Raw genomic sequence first — 19,835 nt, 5'->3', positions numbered from 1 at the left:
ACCTCAGGGCTTTTGTACACTGGATGTGCCGAACACAGAAAAAAGAAATTCGTAATTGGAATGAATTTTGTAATAAATATTATTAATCGAACTTGACTTTTTTTCCCAAACTTTATATTATTAAATTTATATATAACTAGCTGAACTCGGTCCGCGTTGCTGGCCTTTAGAAAACATCTGTTTTATATTGCATCTCGATTTTAATATACAGTATCGGAAAAAAGTCGGTAATCCAACCTTCAATGTTAATACATGTGGTGGCATTTCGACTAGTTCCAATTAATTCAGAAATTCAGTAGGACAATTAACGACTTGTTCTTCGTTCAATACTGTGTCAATCGATTTGTATTTTATTGTTTCGCCGGACACTTTCAATTGTATTTGTTCATTGAGCTTGTTAACATCATAATTTTTTGATTAAAAGTAGATTTCATATGGAAATTTCTTATTCATGCACCTAGTATACAAGAGCAAACAAAATTGTTTATCACAGACGGAAAATCAAAAATCTGACTATACACTGTTACCCAAAAGGCTTTTCTGAAGATTTCGTGAAAATTTTATCAAAATCGGTCCAGCCATTTTTGAGTCCTTACGGAACTGTACATACACACATCCATTTTTATGAAATATACCTATGGCATTAGCGGTATAAAGTAAAAATTGGATTTTTGCACGCCCCTCCGCCCACAGATCGAATATTAAAAATCTGACTATACAGTGTTATTCTATTCTGAAGATTCCCTGAAAATTTCATCAAAATCGGTTCAGAGGTTTTATATATATATAGATGGCATTAGCGGTATAATGTAAAAATGTGATTTTGCCACTCACCTCCACCCACAGACCGAAAATCAAAAATCTGACTTTAGAGTGTTACCCGCTAGGCTATTCTGAAGATTCTCTGAGAATTTCATTAAAATCCGTCCAGCCGTTTTTTAGTTCATTCGGAACATACATCCATTTTTAATTTAAAAAATTTGATTAGCGGGTATCATAATTTTTCTGAAGGATTTTGCGTAAATAAAAATAATGGCGTCCTTTTTTTTTGAAAATTTTGTGGTGGTTCAACGCACCTAAAAACGCTGATTTTGAGCACATTTTTCTGTAGAGCAAGAACGGTTTAAGATATTGCAAAAATGATTTCACCAGTCGATTCTGCATCAAAAATTAATACAATTGATGTTTTATAAATTTTTAAAAATAGTTCCAAAAACCCACAACAGGGGGCGCAAATCTCATAAAAAAAATAATAAAATAATTTTAGTTTATTTAAACATGCGGAAAGGAAATATTGGTGCAGTTTTGCTAAGCTTAAAATACCTTTTCATCGTGCATGTTTAAAAAATCTAAAATTCATGTTCTTATCTTTTTTATGGGTTTTTGCAACTATTTTTAAGGATTCAAAAAACATCAATTGTATTAATTTTAGATGCAGCATCGACTGGTGAAATCAGATTTGCAATATATTCAACCGTTTTTGCTCTATAGAAAAATGTGCTCAAAATCCTCGTCTTTAGGTGCGTTGAACCACCACAAGGAGTGACAATTTTCCAAAAAAAATTACGCAAAAACCTTCAGAAAAATTATGATACCCGCAAATCAAATGAAGTGACCTGGTCACAAACGAACTCTAATGTATATGATGAATGAACCAAATGTAGTATTTTAGGTGTCTAAAACCATATTCAGAAAATTTCCTTTCCAATGATACCAGTTTGGAGCTATAACGGACATAGATAGAAACATTTTTTGTATTTTATATATATAGATAGATTGTTCATGACGGAATTTTTTGCTTTTTTTTGTATAAATTTAATAATATTTTATAATAAATTGCATTATAATTGCATAATCTAATGAATTAATTCAAAACTATTTGCATAATAGCCATAAATTGGCCAATATTTTAAGATGAATCAACAATATCTGAATCATTTTGTAGCTGAAAATCATAAAAATAAATACAAACATTTCCAAAGAAAATTTCAAACATTTTTCAACAACATAAAAATATAAAAAAATATAAATGATTTAATTTGAAAATATAAAATATGAACAAAATCTTAATATTTAAGAAATTATTTATAAATGTTATGAATTGAAATCAAATCATACTTTTTTCTGTGAATATAATAGTGCATTTACACTTGTAATTTTCAAACTAGTTTATGATCATAAGCTACTTTCATAAACCATACCGTTTACATCAGCATTTTGGTCAGTTAAGTGGTTTATTTTTGACAAGTCATAAAACAGCTGACTTCAATTTAAAAAAAATTAATAAAAAGAAAGTCTACATACAGTTTTTTTTAGTTTTTTTTATGAGATATATAATAATACATGTCTTATGTTGATTTTAGCAAAAAAAAAATTCAAATAACGCCCAAAAGTTCACCGTTATTAGAGTTATTGATTCTGAGTAAAATAACGAAAACTTTAGGGTGGGCGGGGCTATTAAGTTTCATAATATTTTGAACATAAAAGCCCAAAAAACCAAAAAAAAAAAATCGTTATTTGACTCAGAATCAAAAATTCTAATAACGGTGAAATTTTGGATGTGATAGGAAAGGTTACTAAACCCGACTTAAGTGATGTTGTTTTTAATTTTTTTTTGGGTGAATTTATTTTTTTAACAAATATATTTCATTACTTTTAACTTACAAATACAGCTTTCAACGAAATAAATTTAATTTGAATTCCTGTATGTTGGTTTTATTGGGCTACTGTATGTACATATAAACATACCTTTTATTTTCGTTGTCCATATTATATAAAAAACACTTTTAAATAAATTTTTTAAACTTTTTCTTACAGTTTGGCTTTTTTAAAAGAAAACAGTTTTTTTTATTTATGAGCAAATGTCAAATGTTACCAGCGTTGCCAGAAAAATGTTGAAAAACAGAGTTGCATTAGCAAAAACTCGTTGTTTGTAACTAGTTTATCTCAAAAGCTAGTTACAAACCTGTTTTTGTTTTGTATGGATAAACAAGTTTCTTAAATTAGTTTATCACCATAAACAACTTATAACATGTTTATGGCGTAAGTGTAAATGTACTATAAGCTTCGCTGAAATACTTTTTCTGTACATATTTTTTGTTTTTATTTTGCTTTGTCAGTCTTAGTAGTACAAGAATGTAAAATCTTTTTTGTTAAGCATTTTTGTTTAAAGTTTAAACCAATTATTGTTGTGCTTTAAACTTTAAACTATCATAATATATCAGGACATTATGATAATATGACTTAATAGCAGACCGTTTGAATCCCACAATTATTATTACCATATTGCGATTTTAAAGATGTTTGAAAACTAATTGTGTATAGCGTAATACCTATGAACTATTATTTTAATACAAATATGTACATTTAATTAAGTTAATGTCAACCAATTAACCATACAATTTTTTTACATATCATGGACTTGTCAACATGTGTTGATCGTGTGATAACACCTCAAGATTTTTTAGGGTTATGTGAAGTCAAAAGTCTTCGTCAATAAGCCAGCAAAAATTCATGAATTGAAAGACAAAATTACTTCGAGATACCGATACCAATGCTGGACAGTGTTTGGCCAGAGTATCCAAATCCGAAACCCAAAACAGGTCATCATTGTAAACTCGACTGGTTTTGGTTTTCATTAACATTCCGGTTTTTTGACAAAACCGATTTTTAAGACTGTTAATCTTAACATATTTTTGACAACATTCTCACTTTCACCATTTTGCCGTATTTTTGGAAGCTAATTACAACAATATTATGTAATTATAAATGTTTATACGTAATTTGTTTAACCTTAATTTTAGAAACTTTATTAAATAAACATTAAGATATTTATGGATTCGCAAACTCGATGCTCTCGAATAGGGCCAATTGATTTATTTTATATAATATTGTACAATTTGACCAAAAGATAAATGTAATGCATTAAATTAGAGACTTAAATATTCCAAAACGACAAATTTACGAGGATTTAGTACACAATTCTTAAACAGGTGCTAAAGAATATTGCAGAACAATTTAGATTTTTATTTTTTTTTAACTTTTATTTCAGCTCGAAAAAATAAAAACAAAAACGTAACTCTTACAGTCCCTGTTCTTAACATATACACTTGGTCGCATAAGTTTGCGTACAAACTACTTTATATATGGGGGATTTCACGTCAAGTGAACCAACTTTTAAAATCGATGTCTTCCGATCGGGATAAAATTTACACCAAGGTTAGACCTATTGGATAGACACAATTTTTCAACAAGATCGGTCCAGAACTCTCTGCGTTAGAGGGGTCAAAATTTGACATTTTGGCCAAACATGTGATTTTTCTCATCCATGTAACTTATTACCTATTGTTCTTAGCAAAATGTGTTCCGAATAGTTTAGATAGCTATTTCTTCAATCTTTCGAAAAAAAATATTTAAAAAAAAAATAAAAAATTTTTGACTTTTTTTTTGCAAAATCAAAACCTTTGTTTACTTTTTTTTCAAAAGAAAGCTTGGATATTTTCCTTTCAGCCCTATTTTGTGGCTTAGTGGGATGCGAGTGGGATATCTTTCAAAATAAATGTTTTGTAACTCAAAACATGCAATTTTTTTTTTTCAAAATCAAACTTTTTTTCCAAAAGGGGCTCTTTTTTTAATTTTTTTTTACTCAAAAGAATGCTGGGTTCTAGTCCTTTAAGATCTATTTGGTCGCTTAGTGGGATGCGAGTGGGATATATAGCAAAATAAATGTTTTGTAACTCAAGATATACAATTTTTGATTTTTTTTGGCAAAATCGAACTTTTTTCAAAAGGGGCCCTTTTTTAATTTTTTTTTTAAGTCTATTCCTTTAAGAGCTTTTTGGTCTCGTAGTGGGATGCGAGTGGGATAGTATCAAAATAAATGTTCTAACACAAAAATTGTATGTCTTGACTTACAAAATATTTATTTTGATAGATAGACCAAATAAATCTTAAAGGACTAGACCCAAGCTTTCTTTTGAGCAAAAAAAAATTTTAAAAAAGGGCAAATTTTGGAAAAAAATTCGATTTTGGAAAAAAGTGAGTTACAAAACATTTATTTTGAAAGATATCCCACTCGCATCCCACTAAGCCACCAAATAGGTCTGAAAGGAAAATATCCAAGCTTTCTTTTGAACACATTTTGCTAAGAACAATAGGTAATAAGTTACATGGATGAGAAAAATCACATGTTTGGCCAAAGTGTAAAATTTTGACCCCCTCTAACTCAGAGAGTTCTGGACCGATAAACATTTGAAAATTACGATAGGTATTTTCTTTTTGCATTTGCAAAGTTGGGTAATAATTGACAGCTTAAAAACAATGGTATGCTAACTTTTCGTGTATGCAAAAGTATGCGTACATAAAATTTAAAGGTAATTTGTAACTGTTTTTGTTATTGTAGGATACTACAATACTGCAGTTTTTGTTTCAAACTCATCATAAAAGAGATTTTTGAAATTTATTATAATTTCAAGAAATGGTAAACAGAAAATTAATTAATGTAGCTGAACGTAATATTATTATACATTTACGGAAACAAGGGAAAACTTTGCGCGAAATCGATCAAGTAGTTAAACGTACTCACTCCTCCATCCAGAGAGTGATAAACAATTTTAAAAATACTGGAATTTTTGTCCCAAAGCCTCGTTCTGGTCGTCCACCAAAATTAACTGAACGCGAAAAAAGGGTTATAATGCAATCTGTGAAGGAAACCCCCAAAATTTACTGTATCGAAAATGGCTGAAAACTTAAATTCACAATTTAATAAACATGTGTCCAAAGACACTGCTCAGAATTTTGAAAAAGGCCAACTATAGAAGCCATGTAGCACGAAAAAAGCCGCCAGTTTTGATAGTTAATAGACAAAAACGAATTGATTTCACTAAAGAACACATAAATATGCCTCCAGAGTTCTGGAAAAATGTTCTGTTCACGGATGAATGCAAGTACTGCATCATTGGCATAAAAAACCGTCAGTTTGTTTGGAGAAAGCCTTGTACAGTGATTAGTCCCGAAAATTTAATACTAACAGTTAAGCATGGTGGTGGTGCAGTGATGGTATGGGGGTACATGACAAGTGAAGGCGTGGGAAATTTAGAATTTATTCCATCGACAATGGATCATAAGATCTATTTAGACATTCTAATGAAAAATCTTACCGAAAGTGTTAGCAAATTGGGCATTGAAGATGATTATATATTCCTGCAAGACAATGACCCAAAGCATACTACACACAACCCAAGGCTTTGGAAGTTGTTTAATAAAACAAAAACAATTGGAAACTTCTCCGCAGTCACCAGACCTAAATCCCATAGAACATTTATGGGAGTGAAAAATACGAAACCATGTAATAACATTAAAGGAAAAGCTTCAAACAGCATTAACTGAGGAATGGAGAAATATTAGTTCCAAATACACCGAAAAACTGGTTTCATCAATGACAAAACGCCTTCATGATGTTCTTGGTCGTCGGGGTTTTCCAACTAATTATTAAAATACAGTTTAATTTATAAAAGTCAGTAAATTTTAATTTTTTTTATGTACGCAAACTTTTGCCTACATGCGGAATTGAATTTTTTTATGATTTGAATTCTTATAAGTTTTGTTGATTCTTAAATATGCATTTTACAATGCAGTTGTGTTCTTAAATATTTAAGAGTTTTATATAAAAAATTTCAAATGAGTAAGTAGCGTTTATTTTTATATCCAAAATTAGAGTATACTTTTAATTTTCGTAAATGAAGTAAATGTTACTTCAAAAGTAAATTTGGGATCATAATAAAAATTCCAAAATTCAATTATATTTTAAGTATTTTGTACCCTATACATACATTTATAATTAAATAAAATTATTTATAAAAATACTTTAATAAAATCCATTCGCCCTTGTTTTTATTTATAATGTCTTAAAGGAGCAATAATTAATTTAAATTGTTAATAAAATAAACAGAATTTAAGCATGTACCTACATATTTTATCTTTTGATGTTTGGACATAAAAATGTTGGTATATTTTTGTACCAACATCAAATATAAAAACGGCGACTTGTGTAGTGTCGATACGAATTCGCCAAAAAAAATGTTTAGTGGGTACATCATGTACGTTGTGGCTGTATTAAATAAAAAATTTCAATATATGTATATTATTATTTTTTATATAAAACTGGCATAGAGCAAAATAGAATTCTTTATTTTATATAAAAAAGGTTAAACAATTATCACATTCATATCACAGTATATACTGGGGTATTCAATGAATCGGGTTCCTGGTTTAATCGGTTAATCGAGCAAATAATTAATCGGGGTATAGATTTAATCGGTTAATAATAGGTTAATTTTAAATTATTCGATTAACCGATTAAAATTTATTTTAATTTTATATTGAAAGAAAAAACATGAATTTTGTGTACTTTTATAAGCATTTTGTTAATAAAAAAAAACATAAAAACCAAACAAAACAACAATTCAACAAAACAATAAATAGGGAATCTTCTGAAATAATCTTTTAAAAAAAGAATATAATTTAAATGCTTCCCTTTTATTTTTACGATTTTTTACTTTTTAATACAACTTGGCTCACTGGTTGTGGAAATCGAAAATAATGCATGATAAAGAATATCCAATTTCTCAGTTCTTTTTTTAGTTTTCTCTAAACATATAAAATCATCCATCATACCATTGGAGTTTTTTTTTTAGATTTTGAATACTTTATTAGTTTCGTCATGTTCTGATAAAATACTCCTTTCAGTAATGTCTTCAGTTTCGTACTATTACGTCACATTCTAGAAAATAATTCTATAATTCTGTCCGGTTTGGTGACAGGATTTTGTGTGGTTTGATTTTAGGATTAAAACAAAATTTCGGAATATTTTTATTAACTTTTAGACTAGGGTTCCTAAACGGGAAAAATTTCCCGGGAATTCCCGGGAATATTTTTTTGTTAATTTTCGGGAAATGTTTGTCGGGAATTTTCGGGAATTTCTTCATAAGTTTTCATCTAAAAGTTACAATATTCAGATACGTTTCGATGGCCAAATTTGTTGCGAATTGAATAATTCTATTATATCCATAGATTTTTTCGGTTCTAGCAACAGATAGTCTGTTGGCTAAGAAGTATTACTGTTGAAATAACCGAATTTTTTGTTCACTCAACTCAAGCCACAGCAGAAAAATTTGGTTGTTAAGAATGAAACAAATTTAAAGTTTTTTGTTCTTAAAGAAATTATTAAGATGCCTAACATAACAACTTTTAGGGATATTCAATGATTATTATTCATATTTAGAGAAAATAATAACAATAATAGTGGTTCAAATTTGTTTATCTACAATCAGATTTAATAATTTCTCTAACTACGCATGTTTTAGAGATTTAAATTCTTATGTTTTTTAATTAAACAAAGAATATATTAATTTTATATTGATTAAAACTACTAGAAACCCTTATAAAGGCTGGACCAACATCGTACAACCAAATATAGTTATTTTATACTTCATTTAAAACCCTGGTGAAATTATAAATCAATTAATTTGAAAAAAATTTTCTGGTTTTTGGTTTAATTTAGTGTTAAAAAATTCCCGGGAATTCCCGGGAACGAAACGATTTTTTAATTTCCTCCCGGGAAAGAAAAAAGTCCGGGAAATTAGGAACCCTATTTTAGACCTTTGTAATCAAACTATTCCCATTTTTAGTTAAAAACAAATTATATTTTAACAATTCTTGGTGTCTGTGTATAAACATTAGGGAGGGTCGATTTAGCAATCGATATTGTGCCATCGATTTTTCGATAGCTTTTGGCATGATGAAAACAATTTCCACTACGACATATCAAAAAAATCATAGTCGAGGCGCCCAAATTTCAGAAAAAGTAAAAAAATTAACTTTTATTTTTAAGGTTTTTTTTGTAGGAAAAAGTAAATTTGTTGACTTTTTCTCAACTTTTATTTTTAATAGCCCATTCATATACATTTGATTATCTTGATAATATATATCATGATTATCACTCAACGGCAAAAATGTGTTCATTTAACTTTTGACTCGATTTGCTTGACATTATTATGACGGCATCAAAAATTGAAAAATGCAGCGCATAGAAAACAAGCTTCAAATGACTAAAATCTGTCAACAACTTGTGATTTTATACACAAAAGAAAAATCAAATATCCCCTAATACAAATTTAACATATCATGCCATATTTTTGAAAAAGTCTACTTCAAATTTCTTAATTCATAAAAATTGTATATATTTTTAAAAAGAAGAGAGAATTTCCTACACGTTGATATATAATATGTATTATATATGTAAATATATATTCTCCATTAATTAATGGAACAAACGAATAGAATGTACACAGATAAAAGAGATTCGTTGTCATAACCGACTTTGGTCGGTTGCATGTACTATCATATAATTTGGTTGTAATTGCCGAATATTTCGATCACTAACAACATATTTATAGAATACAAACTTGTAGTTGTGATCGTGATAAAAACCGTAAATATTAATATTATTGACCAATAAAAATAAATGCTTTTATTTATAATTAGTTTCATAGATTTTATTATTTATGTTTAATTATTATAATTTATTGAGCTTTAGGCCACTTTAAAAAATAATGTTTATTTTACTTCCGATATTTCGCTACTTCATTGAAACAATATTTATCAATTAACAATATATATAAAAAGTTTGAAATAAAACAATAACAAAATTTGTCAAAATGAAAATTTTTAAATATTACCATGATACAACAATACAATACACTCAGTAGAAAATAAATTCTCAATTATACAATTCTTGTAACGTCAAACAAAAGAATATATATTTTTTTTTCATCATTTATTTATTGTATCTTCATTATTTAATGAACTAACAATAAGTGGTTCAAATCTTATATCTAATATTATTATTTAATTAGTCCAGCCAGTGCCGGACGAAAAAATTTTGTGTTCATGGTTGTTTTGGTTAAATTGGAGTTCTTCCTTCTAGATTAGGTCTGCTGTGTCCCTCCTTCTTAATCGAGTGTGGCCACGGTTATCTAATATGTTGCGAGCCAGCGGGTTTGGGTGAACTTCAAGTTTTTTTAAAATATTTTTGTACATTTTTCGAGATCAGTTTTTACAATGGGCACGTTAAGATCTTTGTGTATATTCGCGTTTTTGATATACCGATATACCGGGGGCAACTGTGATCATTCTTAGAAACTTATTTGGCGTCTTTGGATCTTTTCTACATTTGACGCTGAGGCCGTGCCCCATAACTGTATGCCATAACACCATATCGGTTTTATGATCATGTTATAAAGTAGAAGTTTACAATCTAAACTAAGCGTGGAGTTTCTGCCAATAAGCCAATTAATTTGAATTGATTTCAATTTCATTTGAGTCAACTTTGCATCTATATGACTTTTCCATGTAAGGCGACCGAGGTATTCCGAGGTATTTCACTTCCGATTGTTGAATTATTGTTTGGTTATTGATATGAATAGGGGGGCATGATTCTCTACGCAATGTAAATGTAATGTGTGTACATTTTTGCTCGTTGACTTTAATTTTCCATTGTTTTAACCATTTTTCTAATTCAAATATGTGGTTTTGTAAGTAACGAGACGCTTCTTGAGGGTTTTTAAAAAAAAATCCAAATCAAAGTATTGAAAACTCTCCCTAGTGATTCTAGCTTCTACAATTATAGTATCATGAATATTACAAAAAAAGATTAATTTATAATATTACACCGTGCGACAGCAATTATTGGACTTGAACGGGACCATATACATATGAAACCTTATGTCATATATAGTAGAACTGCGTTTTTAGTTTTTCATTTTGTGATATTTTCTTCTTTTTAAAGGACTTCAAAGTTTTAAGGATATAGAAATTTCTTAAAATTTATTTAAATAGTTCTGCTCATTAGTTTTTCTTTATATGGATATCAAATGAAAGGGGCCAATTTCTAGAAGTAGATAATTTTTTTTATTTTTACTTTTCAGGACGAAAAGTTGTAAAAAATGTCCTTTGAAAAATGTATCCTTTTATATCCTTGAGAATTTCCAATATATTTTTCTAAAAAAAATATATGTTGAAACCATGCATATACTTTTACACATGCTTAAATTTCGTTCTTATAGCTTTATAAGTTAAGCCTAAACAGAAAAAAACATATTATTAAGTTCATTAAAAAAAAAATACTTTTATCGATACAGCAATTAAGATTACAAAAATATTAGATAGTACTTTTTGGACTTGAACAAGTCCACATACACATGAAACTGGAGATCGTATATAGTAAATCTGCGTTCTCAGTTTTTCATTTTCTGATCCTTTCTTCTTTTTAAAGGACTTCAAAGTTTCAAGGATGTACAAATTTATAAAAAATTAAATAAATATTTTTATAAATGTTTGTCAAATAAAAGAAGACGGTCACCAGAAATGGAAACAATATTTTTTTAATTTTTCAGGACAACAAATTTCAAGGAAAATCCTTTAAACATTTTTTCTTTCATGTCCCAGATAATTTTCCTACTAATTTTAAAAAAGGGTTGAGTCTATTAAAAGTTAATTCGTTTTTATTTATCAGTTAAATATCTTATGTAACATCAAGCATCTAGTAGTTTTGAATTGACACGTTCTTATAAATAATTTTTTTCTTATAAATAATTTTTAATAAGTGTCATTTTTAAAAAGTAATATGGAATGTCCTAATAAAAACAAATTTTGTGTTGTTTGTGGTTTATTTGTACCTTTTAATAAAGGAAAAAATGTAACAAAGGCTTTTGTGGATAAGTATAAACAATATTTTTTAATAAACATGGTTCCGAAGGCATGGTATATACCAGAAGTTGTGTGTAATTATTGTTACAAGGGGTTACTACGATCTAAGCAGTTCCCAATAATATATGTGTACCCAGTAAGTTGGTTGAAGCGGAGTGAGCATTCGCGCGAAATCAGCCGAATACCATCAGGCTGAAGAATCAAGATAGGGAGAAAATCATTTACCATAAATGTGATTCAGTGCAGCCCGCGGTACTACGTTCAACATCAAATCCAAAGATTCCATCGGAAGAGGTTCGCACAATTCCATGTGATGATATAGAATTACTGAGTATCGGCTCTAGATCAGAACTTAAAAATAAAAAAAATTATCTACTTCTAGAAATTGGCCCCTTTCATTTGATATCCATATAAAGAAAAACTAATGAGCAGAACTATTTAAATAAATTTTAAGAAATTTCTATATCCTTAAAACTTTGAAGTCCTTTAAAAGGGAGAAAAGATCACGAAATGAAAAACTGAAAACGCAGTTCTACTATATATGATTTCAGGTTTCATATGTGTATAGTGTCGTTCAAGTCCAACAAAAAAAATGTAAAATTGTATCACGGTGTTATATGTCTGTAGTTTTGAGCAACATTAACTGTATCTGCCTTAAAATTAATTCTTTTACTTGTTGGCACATTTATTATTTGTAACATTTCTAACATTTCTAATTGAAATTTAGAAATACAGTTTTTATAATAAATTTTGGTATAGGGTAAAAGTAGATAAAATTATTTATTTTCAGTGAGCGGTCAAAGTTAGCAAATTATTACTGTTTTTAAAAAAAGTGAAAAAATTGGAAATTTTTACAATTCAAACGATTATTGTTAGTATTAAATCTATTAAAAGTATATACATATATGTAGTAAAGTATATAGTTAATTTTTTTTATAAAAATTATGTGTATATATTTTTAATACTTTTTTTAAAAAAGGTCCACATTGGGATAATTTCCGCATTTAATGGGCCACAAGTATTAAGTTAGTAATAGTTGAAATTAGTTTTATAGATTTTAGAATAGTATAGGATATCAGCTTATATTTAAGAAAAAAAAGTCCAGACAATGCCCGACCTTTTTTTTATTTTAATTTTTGTGTAAAAACTCTGGTTGTTATTTATTTAACAACACAAGTAAATGATAACAACGATTAAGATAGTGATGATGATAATGGGTGTGTTCGTAAATGCAGTAAATTTGTGCATCACTGATGCCACGACCTGCAAACTTTTGCAACATATAACTTAATGATGCATTGGTTGCACAAATTTGCGACATCACTGCCAACAATTTGCATTAAAAAACGTTTGACGTAAAGCAATAATCGCAAATATGCTTTTTCGAACGCTAAACTTTTGATTTGCTGCAGTGATGCAATCATACTGAATTTACGAACACACCCAATGATGAAGAAGATTATAATAATGATGATTGGGATATTTGTGATGAATTTGAGAATGCAGAATAATACAAATATTTTAATATATTTTTTATTAAGAAGGTAAAACGAAACCAAAGATTCCCCCAAAACTTTTAAATTTTAATTTTTACATTTACTGAATTTAGTGAAAGAAAAACTGGATACAAATTTATACTAATAGGAATACATATTACATACTAGCTGACCCGACAGACGTTGTCCTGTCCAAATTAGAAAAAAGTTGGAAAACTTGGTTATTTTTCATTCGAAATTATTGTTTTATACCTTGTTAGAAAGATAATTTTCTCTAGAAGCTTAGGAATAGAGAATTATACATAGAGATGAGACACTCCGATTTGTCAAACAAAAATACAACAAATAATATTTCTGATACAACAACAAAATACATTGTCTAGCATGTATTTTGTTGTTGCAAGAGATAGGTTTTTGACAACAGACTTAGGTTTTTGACAATTCCGTCTCGTCTCTATGTTACCCTATGAGCTTAGGTTTATTTCAAATGTTTAAAAAACAGTATTCTAATAGGGAATTTTTTAAGATATCGGAAAAAGTACCATTATTTACCAAATTTTACAACTTTCAATCGATTTCCGGCACATGTTCTAGTTATCTGATTGCACTTAAATTTTGCAGTAGTTAGTTTTATCTACTAATGAACAAAATAAGACCCATCCAAAGCGAATCTATTTTTTAAGGGCATGTCTAGGCGACATATGGAGCCATAGGGAGCCGTGGTAGCAAAACGTCGTGTACTTTAAGTATTGTATGTCATCATTCGACATATTCGACAGCAATATCACTTTGAATCTTAAAATTCAATTCGTCGACATCAATGTTTTTCGCAGCCAATATAACACGTTAGCTCAACCAATCATGATTATGTGCAATGTTTGAAAACACCTTTCGGATGAGTTCGGATTTTGATTCAGTGAACTGGCAGAAAACGATGGAAAATTAAATGAAGCCGTTCGAAATGTCAATCGGGATTTTTCCGTTGCCAATGTCCAGCAATTCTTTGGAAAATACTTCTCCAGATTGATCGTTCTGCAGCTCGACACATGTTCACAGTCAATTTGAGTTTCTTGATGTGTTTCCACAAAATGGACGACTTCAAACATGCATTAAGTTCATCGGTTTGCGTTGACTGTGGAATCACTGGCAATGTTTGCCGAAAATCACCTGCAGAAACAGAATCATAGCACCTGATTGTTTCGTAAATATTGCATCGTCATCCTAAACGATCTGTTTGCTTGCTGCAAAACTTTGGCCATCGCACTGTTCTTGTAAATGTTGCATGTTGGATTTTCATTGATTTGCATATTCAATGGCAACTTGAGTGCTGAATGAGCAGTTCGATCGCCTTTCAACAACGCACAGTGGGGGATCTGAAAAAAAGTGGAAATAAATCTGTAACTTCTAAACGAATAGCCCGATTTTAATAAAATTTCCCATGGCCATAGAGGAGGTGTTGATAAGATTAAGTTTTGAATTTGGGCTTATAACAACAAGGGGGGCCGAGCCACAATGCCCCAAAGTGGGGCAGCTCGGGTATATCAAAAATTAAAAATGATGCCAAATTTTTGTTGGCGATCCGATTTGAAAGATTTTTATATATATGGAATCTACTATATATTATCTCTTATAGTTTACGAGTTATTCGCATTTGAAAAGTACAATTTTATTTAATTTAATTTACCTACCTTGGTCTGGTTTTTTTGCTAATAACGGATTCAATTCTTTCCCGATTTTCTTGAAATATAATTTTTTGAATTAACAAGGCATGTAGTAATAGTAGGAAAGAATTGTTTAAAAACCTCTACTGAGTCAAAAGTTATGTGCATTCAAATTTAAAAAAAAAATCACCTTATCAACACCTCCTCTATGGCCATGGGAAAATTTTTATTTTAGAATTAATTGAAGTATACCAGGTTTGCCTGCTTTATGGCAGGTTAAATCCAAGGAATATAGCAACAAGGACGAGAAAAATTCTCAGTATGAAGTCCTTCTTCAAAAATACAGAGAAAAGTATCCAAACGCGGAAAAAAAAGATTTAACGCAAAAATGTAATATATTAAGAACCGCTTACAGAAAAGAATTAAGGAGAATAGAGAAGCTCGAGAAAAGTGGCGCCGGTGTAGAAGAGGAGTGCGAACCTAATTTGTACTATTTTGATGCTATTGATTTTCTCAGGGACAATGAGAAGCCGTGTGCATCGCAAACGTCCATGATAGATGAAAATGATAAAATGGTAAGTGCTTTTTAGATATAATTTATATTTATTTATTTTGTTTGGTGCTTTTGTTTTTTTGCCAAGAAACTTGACCTTCGTTATTAAAATAATTACAAAATTGGTCCCTAATTAATTTAGCAGTGTTTGACGAATTTCTTGAGTGACTGCTTTGTAATGGTGTTGAATGGGAATCTTCCCTCCATAAATCATCAACTATTTTTCCAACCAGCAAATTCTCACTATCAACTGAGCCTTCAGATATGTACTCATTCGTCTTTTTTTCCTCAAAAAATTGTGCAAATAGCAGCACGTCAATACAATTGTTTGAACTTTTTCTGGCGAAAGCCCAATTGCTCCTTGCAACACTCTAAATCGGGAAATGCGATAATTAAAAATGCGTTGCTCCTGTTTGGGAATACGGTTTCATTAAATTAGGTGACAGCTGAAACGCATCATCTCCCACAAAAACAAAAGGCAATTTAGTATTTGTTGATGGCAATGTGCATGGTTTGTGCAGTTTCAATGCACCTTCACAAAATGCTTCTCCAAATTTGGTGTTGCTTAGTACTCCGCCATACGATACTCTTCCGTTTGTGCCACCATCCACCATAATAAACTCGTAGTTCGCATCTACTACTGCCAATAAAACAATGCTAAAAAAATTTTTGTAATTATAGTAGAACGACCCAGAGTTTGGTGGCTTTTTTATTGCAATGTGTTTGCCATCGATGGCTCCTAAGCAGTTAGGAAAATTCCAACGGCGATAGAAGTCTGTTGCATTTTTTTTCCACTCATCTTAGTTTGAAGGAATCTGTAAATAGAAACACATATATATATATACATATATCAATCAATATATTAATTTTTGTTTGCAGAAATGCGAAAAGAAGCGTAAAAAGTCAGATGCGGCGGAAGAGTTAATGATTTTGGCAGCTAAACGCCTCAACCAGGCTCCGGACGAATGCGACAAAGTTGCTGAGGGTTGGGCATTGAAGCTAAAAAAATGACTGCCACACAAAGAGCATACGCTGAAAAATTTATAAACGAAATTCTTTTTGAAGGCCAAATGGGCACATTGCATAGAAATGCTGTGCATATAAACATTGCAACCCCTTCTCCACCCACTTATTTCAGTGGATGCAATTCGTCCCAAACTCCAGCTTCCAATTACAGCGATGGCACTTTAACTCGAAGTAGCACACCTATTATGAAAGTTCCAGTACCACTCGTATCGCCACAAATAAACCCGGAAAATAACTGTACCTTACAAGATGAAACGTCGGAAGGGTCACTGACACGATATTTTTCGTCTTTTCAATGAGTCACTTCTGTTATACTTTTTTCTTTTTTAGTATTTAAATAAATGAATTAATAAATAAATCAAAAATTGCATTTTATTCACCTTTATGTAATTTTTTAATGCCTTATTTATTTCTATACAAGTTTCCATAACAATTTAAATGGTAAATTTTAAATCAGCAAATGAATTACTCGTAGCCAGAAAACGCAAGGTTGTGGAAAGGTGTTGATTCGGAGAAATGTATTCACGCATTGCAGTATCCTGTTTTTTAATTTTCGGGCCAACCAAAGTTAAAAGTTCTTCATACGTTCTTCACTCATGCGCAAAAAATTTCGAAAATCGCTTGGAGAACTCAATTTAAGCTCATTAAGTAAATTTTCGTGAGTAAATTCATTTCTTTTCTTGTGCCAGTTTTTCATCCAAAGTCGCTTTACGCCATGTTTGCGTTAGCCTCATCTGCCGAATATCGTACTATCGCAACAATTTTTGGTGTTGGAATATCTACAGTTTGTGAAATTTTGCTTGAGTTTTGTGAAGAGGCTTGGAGAGTACTTCGTCCACTTTATATGAATTATTTTCCTCTTGACAGGAATACGATTATACGTTCTGTAAATGATTTCTTGCTTAGGAGCAATTGGTAATATTATAATTTATTATGAACTAAACTTTATTTTTATCGACAGATGGATGCCACAGCTTATTTTAATTATAAAGGCTGGTATTCCTTTGTACTTTTCGCACTAGTAGATGCAAAGTATGTTACCGTTTATTATATTTATATACATGCATGTACTTGAGTATCTTTATAAAAATATTAGTTTGTGTTTTCTAGTTATAATTTTATGTACATTTACGAAAATTCGACCTTAAAGCAACAACTGCAGAGTACAGCACTTTTAAAAGAATTTAGGTCACCAATGGGCTCAGTAAATGCTCCTGTTGTCATTTTGGCAGACTCAGCTTTTCGATTGTCGACTTCAGTATTCAAACCTTATCCTTTTCGTACCGATAAAACGGAAAGTCAAAATCAATTTAATTATGCTTTATCGAAATCTCATTTAAAGGACAGGTATTGTATTTAACATTTTTAAGGGCCATTATTACAACTTGCCTTTAAGTTCGTAATAGTAAAAGTTAACTTTAAGGGTACCTTTTTCTATTGCTTAAAGTTAACTTTTACTATTAGGAACTTAAAGGCAAGTTGTAATAATGGCCCTTAAAAAATATTTTATAGATTCCGACGCATTGGAAAAGGCGTTGACAACTACAATACAAATGTCAACAAAATTGTTAAGTCGTGTTGCATACTGCATAATTTTCTAATACAAGAAAACGATGAAATAGATCATAATTGGATTATTGATATTTCATCTTCAAGAATGGAGACATTTTCCCATTCATGACAACAATACAGAAGGTGAAGACATAAGAAAAGCATTCTGCTTACACTTTTGTAACTTACAATATACAGTTTAATTTAAATTATTTGAAGCTGGAGTTGTTACTTTATTATACCCTTCAGCTTCGTGAGAAGGGTATATATAAGTTTGTCATTCCGTTTGTAATTTCTACATTTTTCATTTCCGACCCTATAAAGTATATATATTCTGGATCCTTATAGATAGCGGAGTCGATTAAGCCATGTCCGTCTGTCTGTCTGTCTGTCTGTCTGTCTGTCTGTCTGTCTGTCTGTCTGTCTGTCTGTCTGTCTGTCTGTCTGTCTGTCTGTCTGTCTGTCTGTCTGTCTGTCTGTCTGTCTGTCTGTCCGTCTGTCTGTCTGTCTGTCTGTCTGTTGAAATCAATTTTCTGAAGGCCCCAGATATCTCCGGGATCCAAATCTTCAACAATTCTGTCAGACATACTTTCGAGAATTTTGCTATTTAAAATCAGCAAAATCCGTCCATAAATAACGGAGATATGAGCAAAAATCCGAGACAACCTCTGAAAATTTCATCAAAAAACACAATGTATTGCATGCTTTGACAAAAAAACAACAAAACGTATGGTTGGATGTGCAAGCTTTGCGTATTTTGTTTTTTTTTGTGTTTTGTTTCTTTTGGTGTTGTTGTTGTTTTTTATACAACTAAACGTTTGTTTGGTTGTGTGTTGGTTTGCGTGGTGTTGGTGTTGTTGTTGTTTTTTATACAACTAAACGTTTGTTTGGTTGTGTGTTGCTTTGCGTATTTTGTTTTTCTTTTCTTTTGTGTTTTGTTTCTTTTGGCGTTGTTGTTGTTTTTTATACAATTAAACGTATGTTTGGATGTGTGTTGGTTTCATTGCCTTGCGAATTTTGTTTTTGTTTTTTCTTTTGGTGTTCTGTTTCGTTTGGCGTTGTTGTTTTTTTTGTGTTCTTGATAAATTTAGGATGCTGTACGCTGAAAGTGGGCAATGCACATACATAGTAGGTATGTATTACATACCTATATACTAATTATAAAAAATAATAATGCATCCACAACAAAGGTGAAGGGTATATAAGATTCGGCATAGCCGAATATAGCACTCTTACTTGTTTTTATATTTATTTTATTATTACATTATTTTAGGAATATCTTTTATGGTTTTTGTTTATCACTATTTTTTAAAAAATCCAAAATCACACTAGTTAATCTGTCTGTGTCTCATATCTTTAAATAATTTTAATTTTTCTTTTTCCAAAGCCACCAGTTCTTCCGTGCACTTTTTGTCTTCTGCCATTGCTTTTTCAAAAGAATTACCGAATTTTTCAAACATTTCTAATAACCTTTTGATTTTAGCTCCGCTAAAAAAATTAATTTTGTTTACCTAAAAATATTTAAAATTTGTACATATTTTGAAGTATAATTTGGTGAAGGGTAAATAAGATTCGGCACAGCCAAATATAGCTCTCTTACTTGTTATACCCTTCACCATTGCACAGAAAAAAGTTTTAACATAAATATTATGATTCGAATTCATTGATTTCAATTCATAACATTTATAAATAATTTCTTAAATAGTATGATTTTGTTCATATTTTATGTTTTCAAAAAAAAAAATCTAGAAGGCTTGAAAAATATTATTTCAATTTCATTTA

The sequence above is a fragment of the Calliphora vicina genome, chromosome 5 (genome assembly GCF_958450345.1).
Source record: "Calliphora vicina chromosome 5, idCalVici1.1, whole genome shotgun sequence".
Taxonomy (NCBI): domain Eukaryota; kingdom Metazoa; phylum Arthropoda; class Insecta; order Diptera; family Calliphoridae; genus Calliphora; species Calliphora vicina.
The sequence above is the reverse complement of the archived record's forward strand: the minus strand, read 5'-3'. Positions refer to the sequence as shown.